The 11,536-nt window shown below is 44.6% G+C and overlaps 1 pseudogene; it reads left to right on the top strand.

Moving 5' to 3' along the window:
- The first annotated feature begins 8,177 nt into the window (after positions 1-8,177).
- Positions 8,178-11,223, top strand: LOC710452 (popy Class I histocompatibility antigen, A-1 alpha chain-like; annotated as a pseudogene).
- The last annotated feature ends 313 nt before the right edge of the window (positions 11,224-11,536 follow it).

Raw genomic sequence — 11,536 nt, 5'->3', positions numbered from 1 at the left:
CTTTTCAAGACATGAACTTACTTTCTTTTTTAATTTAATGTTTATTTTTAGTTCAGGGTACATGTGCAGGTTTTTTGGGAGTTTGTCATGTAGTTTCTGTACCCATTAGTACCCACCCAGGTATTAAGCCTAGCACCCATTCATTATTTTTCTTGATCCTCTCCCTCCTTCCACCCTCTACCTTCAAGTAGGCCTCAGTGTGTGTTGTTCTCCTCTATGTGTCCATATGTTCTCATCATTTAGCTCCCACTCATAACTGAGAACATGTGGCAATCGGTTTTCTATTCCTGTATTAGTTAGCAAAGGATAATGCCCTCTAGCTCCATCCATGTTCCTGCAAAGTACATGATCTCATTTTTTTTGTGGCAGCATAGTGTTCCACAGTACGTATGTGCCAGATTTTCTTTAGCCAGTCTACCATTGATGGGCATTTAGGTTGATTCTATGTCTTTGGTATTGTGACTACTGCTGCAATGAACACACATCTGCATGTTAAACATGCAATTTCAATATGAAGACACAGATAAATAAAAATTGATGGAAAAAGCAGTGCCATACAAACAGTAAGCATGGGGGATTGAAATGGTTATTTTACTACCAGTAAAAGACTTTCAAATAATATATATTACCAGAGAGAAAAAAAGGCACTTCATAAACGAAAGGATAAATTCAACAGAAAGACATGCAACCAGAAATGGCTCCAATAGCAAGTCTTCAGAGTTCATGAAGAAAAATTAACAAAATTAGAGAAGTGGAGAATTCTACAAACATGATTATAGATTTTAAAGCTTTCTTTGAGCTATAAATATAACTAAGAGAAATTTAGCAAAGACATAGAAAATTGAAAAGCATTAACAAGAATCCAGACTTAATTTCTTTATATACGTATGCACTTCAATGAAAAATACATATTATCTCAAGTATGAATGATATATTTACCAGGAGAAACAGTATTTCAGGCCATAAAACAATAAATTTGAAAACATTCAAATCATACAGAATATATTTTTTGGCCGTAATGGAAATACATTAGAAATCTCTAACAATAAGATGATCCTGTGGGACTGAATGCTTTTGTCATCCTTAAACTCAGAATTGTAAACCTAATCTCTAATGTGATGGTGTTTGGAGGTAGAGCCATTAGGAAGTGATCATGCAATGAAGGCAAAAACCCTCAATGAGATGAATGCCCTTGTAAAAGGGACCCCAGAGAGCTCCTTGCCCCTTCCACTATGTGAGGACACCAAGAGAAGAAAACATCCATGAATCAGGAAGCAGCCCTTACCATACACTGACTCTTCCTAGGCCTTGATCTTTGACTTCCCAGCCTCCAGAACTGTGAGAAATAGATTTCTGTTGTTTGCAAGCCACATAGACCATGGTATTCTGTTATAACTGCCCAGATTGACTAAGACAGATGATCATGAATATACCAAGTGTTGGAAATAAACAAAAAAATTCTGAATGACAGTTTATTCAAAGAGGAAATCACTAGAGAAATTAGAAAGTCTTCTGTATTCTGAAGGATAATGAAACACAACATATCAAATGTATGAGATGCAGCTGAAGTAGTACTAGAGAAAAAAATCGATATCCTTAAATGACTATATTAAGAAAGAAGGTAGGTCTCAAATTAGCAAATTAGTTTCTGCTATAAGAAACGAAGAACAAATTAAACCAAAGCATGCAGAAGGAAGAAAATAATAATAGAAAAAATGAAGCAGAAAGATAGAATTTTAGTGAACTCAAATATTGGTTCTATGGGGAAAAATCAGTACACTGTATAAATTTCTAGCTAGACTGGTCAAGACAAAAAGATGCACATTAACAGTGTCAAGAAAAAATGAACATCAGTGCACATTCTGTAGATCTCAAAAATACTGATAATCTCATGTCAGTAAGTTTGACAAGCAAATGAAATGAACGATTTCCTTGAGAGAGAAAACTTATGAAAACTGACCTGAGAAGAGAGAAAAAATGTGGCCAGTCATATATTGATTGTAGAAATTGAATTTGTAATCAAAATCCTCATATGGGAACTCCAGGTCCAGAAGGCTTCACTGATGAATTGTATCAAATAATTTAGAAATAACATCAATTTTACACATACCTTTTAGAAATTAAAGGAGGCAACAATTTTGAATTTATAGTGAGCTGTATTAGTCCGTTTTCATGCTGCTGATAAAGACACTGGAGACTGGGAAGAAAAAAGTTTAATTGGACTTACAATTCTACATGGCTGGGGAGGCCTCAGAATCGTGGCAGGAGGTGAAAGGCATTTTTTACAGAGTGGCAAGAGAAAATGAGGAAGATACAAAAGCAGAAACCTTGATAAAACCATCAGATCAGCCGGGCAAGGCGGCTCACGCCTGTAGTGCCAGCACTTTGGGAGGCCGAGGTGGGTGGATCACCTGAGGTCAGGAGTTTGAGACCAGCCTGACCAAGATGGTGAAACTGTGTCTCTACTAAAAATACAAAAGAATTAGCTGGACTTGGTGGAGGGCACCTGTAATCCCAGCTACTCATGAGGCTGAGGAACAAGAATCACGTGAATCCGGGAGGTGGATGTCGCAGTGAGCTGAGACCACGCCATTGTACTCCAGCCTGGGGGAAAGAGCAAGACTCCATCTAAAACAAAACAAACCATCAGATCTTGTGAACCTTATTCAATACCACAAGAACAGTATAGGGGAAACAGCCCCCATGATTCAAATTATCTCCCACTGGGTCCCTCCTACAACAAGTAAGAATTATGGGAGTACAATTCAAGATGAGATTTGGGTGGGGACACAGAGCCCAATCATATCATTCTGCCCCTGATCCCTCCAAATCTCATGTCCTTACATTTCAAAACCAATCATGTCTTCCCAACAATCCCCCAAAGTCTTTCCTCATTTCAGCATTAACCCAAAAGTCCACCATCCAAAGTCTCATCTGAGACAAGGCAAGTCTCTTCTGCTTATGAGCCTGTAAAATCAAAAGCAAGCTAGTTACTTCCTAGATAAAGGGGGGGTACAGGTATTGGGTAAATACAGGTATGCCAAATGAAGGAAGTGGCCAAAACAAAGGAGTTACAGGGCCGATGCAAGTCCTAAATCCAGTGGGGCAGTCAAATTCTAAAGCTCCAAGATGATCTCCTTTGACTCCATGTCTCATCCAGGTCATGCTGATGCAAGAGGTAGGTCCCCATATCTTGAGCAGCTCTGCCCCTGTGGCTTTGCAGGGTATATACTCCCTCCCAGGTGCTTTTACAGTCTGGCGTTGAGTGTGACTTTTCCAGGTGCACAGTGCAAGCTGTTGGTGGATCTACCATTCTGGGGTTTGGAGCATCATGGCCCTCTTCTCACAGCTCCACTAGGCAGTAAAACTCTGTGTGGGAGATCCAGCCCCACACTGCCCTAGCAGAGGTTCTCCATGAAGGCCCTGCCCTGCAGCAAAGTTTTGCCTAGGCATCCTAGCATTTCCATACATCTTCTGAAATCGAGATGGAAGTTCCCAAACCTCCATTCTTGACTGCTGTGCATCTGCAGGCTCAAAACCAAGTGGAAGCTGTCAAGGCTTAAAGCTTGCACCCTCTGAAGCCGTAGGCCAAGCTGTACCTTGGCCGCTTTTAGCAACAGTGGGAGCATCTGGGACGCAGGGCACTGAGTCCCTAAGCAACACACAGCATGGGGACTCTGGGCCTGGACTATGAAACCATTTTTTCCTCCTGTGCTTCTGGATCTGTGATGGGAGGGGCTACCATGAAGACCTATGGCATGCCCTGGAGACATTTTCCCCATTGTCTTGGGGAATCAACGTTTGGCTCATTGTTACTTAACGCAAATTTCTGCAGCCAGCTTGAGTTTCTTCTCAAAAAATGGGTTTTTTTTTCTACTGCATCGTCAGGCTGCAAATTTTCTGAACTTTTATGCTGTTTCCCTTTTAAAATGGAATGCTTTTAACAGCACCCAAGTCACCTTTTAAATGCTTTGCTGCTTAGAAATTTTATCCACCAGATACCCTAAATCATCTTTCTCAAGTTCAAAGTTCCACAAATCTCTAGGGCAAGGGCAAAATGCCACCAGTCTCTTTGCTAAAATGTAACAAGAGTCACCTTTGCTCCAGCTCCCAACAAGTTCCTGATCTCCATCTGAGACCACCTCAGCCTGGACCTTATTGTTCATATCACTATCAGCATTTTTGTCAAAGCCATTCAACAAGTCTCTAGGAGGTTTCAAACTTTCCCACATTTTCCTGTCTTGTTCTGAGCCCTCCAAACTGTTCCAACCTCTGCCTAATACCCAGTTCCAAAGTCGATTCCACATTTTCGGGTATCTTTTCAGTAGCGCCCCACTCTACTGGTACTAATTTACTGTATTAGTCCGTTTTCACGCTGCTGATAAATACCCAAGACTGAGAAGAAAAAGAGGTTTAATTGTACTTAGAATTCCACATGGTTGGGGAGGCCTCAGAATCATGGCGGGAGGTGAAAGGCACTTCTTACGTGGCGGTAACAAGAGAAAATGAGGAAGATGCAAAAGCAGAAACCCCTGATAAAACCATCAGATCTCATGAGACTTATTCACCACGAGAACAGTATGGGGGAAACCGACCCCATGATTCAGATTATCTCCCACTGGGTCCCTCCCACAACACGTGGGAATTATGGGAGTACAATTCAAGATAAGATTTGTCTGGGGACATAGAGCCAAACCATATCACCAGCGTTATCCATATAAAAATCCCAGACAAGAACATCACGAGAAAAAGAATCAAGAACAAATATTCCTCTTGAATACAGACTCACAATTCTATACAAAATGTTATCCAATTAAGATATACATAAATTGAATAATATGCCATGCCACATTGGTTTTCTTCATGGGAAAGTAAGGTTGGTTTAACATCTGAAAATTAAACAATACAATTCACCTAACAACAAATGTTGCATAATTATAGTTGATGCAGAAAAAGCACTTACAAAATCAAGACTTTCATGACAAAATATCTCAGCAAACTAAAAATCGAAAGCAATATCTTCAGTGTGGTTAAGAACATCCACGAAAAGTTTACAGCTACCCTCATATTCAATTATGAAAGGCCAGATGCTTACTTCCTAAGATCAGCAACAAAGCAAAGATGTGGCTCTCCTCATTTTTGTTTAAAGCACCTTACAAGCATCCTAGCCAGTGCAATATGGCAAGAAAATGAAATAAAAGACCAATAAAAGGACCAGGTGTGGTGCCTCATGCCTGTAATCCCAGCACTTTGGGAGGCCAAGGTGGGAGGATCACTTCAGGAGTTAAGAGACTAGCTTGAGCAACATAGTGGACCCCTGTCTTTACTAACTACAAAGAAGTTTTAAAAGAAAAAAAATAGGAAAGGAAGGAATCTTTCTCAGCTTAATTACATATGTAGAAAACAAGGAATTCTGAAAAACTCTCTGGAATTAATAATTAAATTTACAAAATTGTTCACAAAAGCTACGTAATAAATCTCTTAGACAAACATGACAAGTTAGCAACGATACTAATCATCAAAGAAGTGCAAGTTAAAACCACTGTGAGAAACCATCACACATCACCTAGAATAAGTAAAGTTAAAAAGACATAATTCTAAATACTGGTAAGAATATGGAAAAAATAAAAATCTCTTATATTGTTGGTAGGAACGCAAAAATAAAGTTGCAGTCAATTTGTAAAATAATATGGCAATTTCTTAAAACAGCTACCCATCCATTTATTGTATCACCCAACAATTCCACAAATATTTATTTATCCAAAGGAAATGAAAGTGTAAGGCCATGCAAAGACTTGTAGTCAGTTATTGATAGTGGCTTCATTAATAACAGACCCTAACTGGAAATAACCCACATGTTTATCAGCTGGAGAATAGACAAACCAATGAATAAACTGGAATTCCAACAATACTCAGCAGCTACTCAGCAACAAAAATGAATGAAATATTATTACTCTTAACTACATGGAAAGATCTCAAATACTGTTATGCCAAGGGAGAGACTAAACAAAGGACTACATAACATATGATTGCACGTCCATGAAATTCTAGAAATTTCATTATTACAGTAACAGAAAGCAGAGCAGTGGTTGACCGAAGGGAAGCAGGTGAGGGTAGGAGGCAAGGATTAACTAGAAAGGGGCATGAGCAAAGTTTTTAGGGAAAAGAAACTGTTCTCTATCTGGGCAACGTGGTAGTTACATGACTATAAATAATTACCAATATTCATAAAACATTGCAGCTAAAACTGGTGAGTTTTATTATACATAAATGCCCCAATAAGGAAAAAAAAAAAGTGGGGAAGAAGGCAAAAATGAAGACACTTTTACATCATCAAAAATCAAAAAATTCATTTCCTAGGGGTCTTGTACTACATATAATTTTGAAGGAAGTTCTTCAGGCTGAAGGGAAATGATACTAGATGGTGACCTAGGTATATAGAAAGGAACAATTAACAACAGAAATTATGCACATACACAGATCACATACACACTCATTTTCTTAATGACTTAATGTGAATGCTTAAAGTATTACTGTATTATTGAGTTTATAAAGTATATTGATGTAATATATACAACAATAGTAACAATGGTAGGTTAAATGAAACTACACTATTACAAGTGTCCTTTATTTTGCTGGATGCAGCTGCTTAATATTATGTGAACTTCACTGTGAAAAGTCAAGGAATTGGGTTTCAATTCTTAAACAATAAAAAATTAGTGTAAAGAAATATAGCTAAAAGCCACTAGGAGAATTAAAACCATAAACTAACAAACGTTTACTTAACACATAAGAAAGTAGGAAAGGAGGAATAGAAACCAAAAAAATGAGACAAATTGAAAACATATAGCAAAGTGGTAGACCAAAACCCAGCCATTTTAAGTGAAGAAATGACATGACCTGAGTCACATTAGCAGGACCGCTGAGCACTGTGGGGAGAACAGACATGGGCAGGAAGTGAGGGACAGTGTTAGTGCCACAATTCAGGAGTGACAGGGTGGCAGGGACTAAGAGGAGAGGAGGGTGTGAGGAATGAGAGGGGCAGAGAGAATGGCTGGAGAAGCAGGAGGTGAAGAAAAGGAGCAAAGGGAAAGAATTCTAAAGCAGTGGAAGATCCTAGCAGGGGGTTCTTTGCATTCGGTATTTAATACATTTTGTGGGACTGCCAAAAACTAATGACCTCCTCATGATTAAAAACATAAGAGTAAAAATATACCAAGTATGCAAATAAAATATGCACACTGCTTAGATGTGCATAATTCATAAAAACAAGCAGTGCTTAAGCATTGATGACAGGCATTTTGACTTCAGTGCAATTTTGAGGCTCCTTGTTGCAATATGCAGTAACAAATCCTGCTGCTTTGTATTGAGATGTTCTGGACTCACACAGGGAAACTCGGGCTATGGAATGAAGATAATTTTAAATGCAACAACCCAGAGTCATGGATCCACAGTCTGGGAAAGTAAACTTAGAAGCTTTGTGACTCGAATTGCAGTGCTGTTTGGATACACTTATATATGAAGCAAGCAAAATTAGGTCTTTTACAGATTAGAATCCTGATCATTCAGGGGTTAGATTGTGCTAACCACTGTATTAATAAACAAACAAACCTGGTCACTATGAGAATCTCTATCTTGTGCCTTCAGCCACAACTTCACCAGGTTTAAAGAGAAAACCCTTTTCTCTACACCGCCATTCCCAGGGCGAGCGCACTCTCTGGCATCAAAGTTCCCTGGGGTGAGTTTTCTTCTAGGGTAACCCAACGGGAGAGGTAAGGAGTGGGAAGTCCAGTTCAGGGATGAGGATTTCAGGATGAGTGAATGGGAACGGGCTGGGCCCAGCCTGGGGGTTCTCTCCCCGGTTTCCACAGACAGATCCTTGACCAGGACTCAGGCAGACAGTATGACAAAGAGGCTGGTGTAGGAAAAGAGGGATCAGGACAAAGTCCCAGGTCTCAGGCGTGGCTCTCTGGGTCTCAGACCCCGAGGGCGATGACTGCACTGGGGAGGCACAGGGTTGGGGATTGTCCACTCCCCTGAGTTTCTGTTCTCCCAACCTTTTTCCTGGATACTTGTGATGTGATCCCACTTCTCCCATTGGGTTCCGGGTTTTTAGAGAAGCCAATCAGTGTCGCCGCGATCCCGGCACTAGTGTACCCGCGCACCCACCGGGACTCAGATACTCCCCAGGCGCGGAGGATGCAGGTCATGGCGCCCGAACCACCTTCCTGCTGCTCTCGGGGGCCCTGGCCCTGACCGAGACCTGGGCCGGTGAGTGCGGGGACTGGAGGGAAAGGGCCTCTGCAGGGAGGAGCGTGGGGCCCTCCCGGCGGGGGCTCAGGACCGGGAAGCCGCGCCGGGAGAAGGGTTGGGTGGGTCTCAGCCCCTCCTCGCGCCCGGGCTCCCACTTCATGAGGTATTTGAGCACCGCCGTGTCCCGGCCTGGCCGTGGGGAGCCCCGCTTCATCTCCGTGGGCTACGTGGAAGACACGCAGTTCGTGCGGTTCGACAGCGACGCGGTGAGTCCGAGGATGGAGCCGTGGGTGGAGCAGGAGGGGCTGGAGTATTGGGACCGGGAGACACGGAACGCCAAGGGCCACGCACAGATTTCCCGAGAGAACCTGCGGACCCTGCTCGGCTACTACTACCAGAGCGAGGCCGGTGAGTGGCCCCAGCCAGGGGCGCAGGTCACGATCCCTCCCCATCCCCCACGGACGGCCCAGATCCCCCAGAGTCTCTGGGTCCGAGATCCACCCAGAGATGGGTGGATCTGGACCTGGCCAGACCCTCGACCAGGGAAGAAACTCGAGCGCCTTTACCCGGTTTAATTTCCAGTTTAGGCCAAAATCCTTGCGGGTTGGTCGGGGCGGGAGCGGGGCTCGGTGTTCAGGGCTGACCGCGGGGACGGGGCCATGTTTCTCACACCATTCAGAGGATGCATGTCTGCTACGTGGGGCCCGACGGGCGCCTCCTCCGCGGGTATGAACAGTTCGCTTGCGATGGCAAGGATTACATCGCCCTGAACGAGGACCTGCGCTCCTGGACCGCCGCGAACACAGCGGCTCACATCTCCCCATGCAAGTGGGAGGCGGACAAATACTCAGAGCAGGCTGGGGCCTACCCGAGGGCGAGGGCGAGTGCATGGAGTGGCTCCGCAGACACCTGGAGAGCAGGAAGGAGACGCTGCAGCACGCGGGTACCAGGGGCCACAGGGCGCCTCCCTCATCTCCTGTATATCTCCCAGGCTGGCGTGCCACCAGGAGGATCGGAAAATGGGACCAACGCTAGAAAATCGCCCTCCCTCTGGTCCTGAATGGGAAGAATCATGGGTTTCCAGATCCTGCACCAGAGAGTGACTCTGAGAGCCCACCCTGCTCTCCGGGACAATTAAGGGATGAAGTTCCTGAGGAAATGGAGGGGAAGACAGTCCCTGGAATACTGATCCGTGGTCGCCTTTGACTCCTACAGCAGCCTTGGGCACCAGGACTTTTCCTCTCAGGCCTTGTTCTCTCTCACACACTTAGTGTGTCTGTGGCTCCGATTCCAGCTCTTCTGAGTCCCTCGGCCTCTACTCAGGTCAGGACCAGAAGTCCCTGCGTCCCCATCAGAGACTCGAACTTTCCAAGGAATAGGAGATTATCCCAGATTCCTGTGTTCAGGCTGGTATCTGGGTTCTGTGCTCCCTTCCCCACCCCAGGTGTCCTGTCCATTCTCAGGATGGTCACATGTGTGCTGCTGGAGTGTCCCATGAGGAATGCAAAGTGCCTGAATTTTCTGACTCTTCCCCTCAGATCCCCCAAAGGCACACGTAACCCAGCACCCCGTCTCTGACCACAAGGCCACCCTGAGGTGTTGATCCCTAGGCTTCTACCTTGCGGAGATCACACTGACCTGGCAGCGGGATGGGGAGGACCAGACCCAGGACATGGAGTTTGTGGAGACCAGGCCTGCAGGGTATGGAACCTTCCAGAAGTGGGTGGCTGTAGTGGTGCCTTCTGGAAAGGAGCAGAGATACACGTGCTATGTGCAACATGAGGGGCTGCCAGAGCCCCTCACTCTGAGGTAGGGTAAGGAGGGGTATAAGTTATCTCTTCTCAGGGAAAGCAGGAGACCTTCAGCAGGGTCAGGGCTGAGGCCTGGGGGTCAGAACCCCTCACCTTCCTCTCCTTTCCCAGAGCTGTCTTCCCAGCCCACCATCCCCATCGTGGGCATCATTGCTGGCCTGGTTCTCCTTGGAGCTGTGGTCACCGGAGCTGTGGTCGCTGCTGTAATGTGGAGGAAGAAAAGCTCAGGTAGGGAAGGAGTGAGGGGTGGGGTCTGAGTTTTCTTGTTCCACTGTGGGTTTCAAGCCACAGGTAGAATTATGACTTGCTTCATCACTTGGAAACACCATCCACACACAGGCCAACCCAGCCTGGAGCCCTGCCTGCCAACACTTGCTCTTTTGTGAAGCACATGTGAAAACAAAGGACAAATTTATCACCTTGATGATTGTGGTGATGGGGACCTCCCAGCAGTCACAGGTCACAGGGGACAATCCCTACTGAGGACAGACCTCAGGAGGACAGTTGGTCTAGTCCCCACACCTGCTTTCCTCATGTTTTCTGATCCTGCCCTGGGTCTGCAGTCACAGTTCTGGAAATTTTCCTGGGGTCCAAGATTTGCTGTTTCCTTAAGGACCTTATGCCCTGTGTCCTCCCTGACCTCTCACAGGTTGTGTTTTTCTCACAGATGCAACAAGAGGGAGCTATGCTCAGGCTGCCTGTTAGTATAGGAGATTAGAGGGCTGCTCCCTGAGATCACTGGGACAGTGTAGACAAGATTCCTCCTTTAGCCACATCTCCTGTGGGCTCTGACCAGTTCCTATTTTTGTTCTACCCCAGGCAGCAACTGTGCCCAGGACTCTGATGCGTCTCATGAGACTTATAAAGATGAGACGCTGGGGGGCCTGAAGTGGGTCGGGGTGAGGCAGAGGGGACATGACTCTGTTGAGGGGTTCTCTAGATTTGGACATCTCAAGCATGTGGTAGGCTGTTCAGAGTGTCACCAGGTACAGTGACTGCCCTGGATTTGTTTATGATTATTTTCTTCTGTAGCTTGAGACAACTGCCTTCAGTGGGACTGAGATACAAAATTTCTTCAAGTCCTTCCTCTGACACACACCATTGTAATGTCAAGAGCTCCTGACTTCTCTATCTGCACCTGACATGTGAATATATCTACGTTTCTGTGTTCCAGTTATCATCATGTGAGGCAATGGGCGACTGGTCCACCACTGCCACCAGAACCACCACCCCACACTGACCTGTGCTCTCTTCCTCAGTCAAGTTTCTTGTTTCAGCAGAGGTGAGGCTGGGACATTTCTATTCAAGTCTTAACTTTAAGTTTCATTGAGCTGCAACTTATTTCTCTATTCAAAATAAGAACCTAGATATGAATTTTTCAAATTCTTGCCATGAGGTTGGGTTGATGGTTTAATGAAAGGAGAACAAGGCTCTTAAAACCTGACAGCCTTCCAGAATCCATTTTTGCTATG

The sequence above is a fragment of the Macaca mulatta genome, chromosome 4 (genome assembly GCF_049350105.2).
Source record: "Macaca mulatta isolate MMU2019108-1 chromosome 4, T2T-MMU8v2.0, whole genome shotgun sequence".
In the NCBI taxonomy this organism is placed as follows: Eukaryota; Metazoa; Chordata; class Mammalia; order Primates; family Cercopithecidae; genus Macaca; species Macaca mulatta.
The sequence above is the reverse complement of the archived record's forward strand: the minus strand, read 5'-3'. Positions and strand labels throughout refer to the sequence as shown.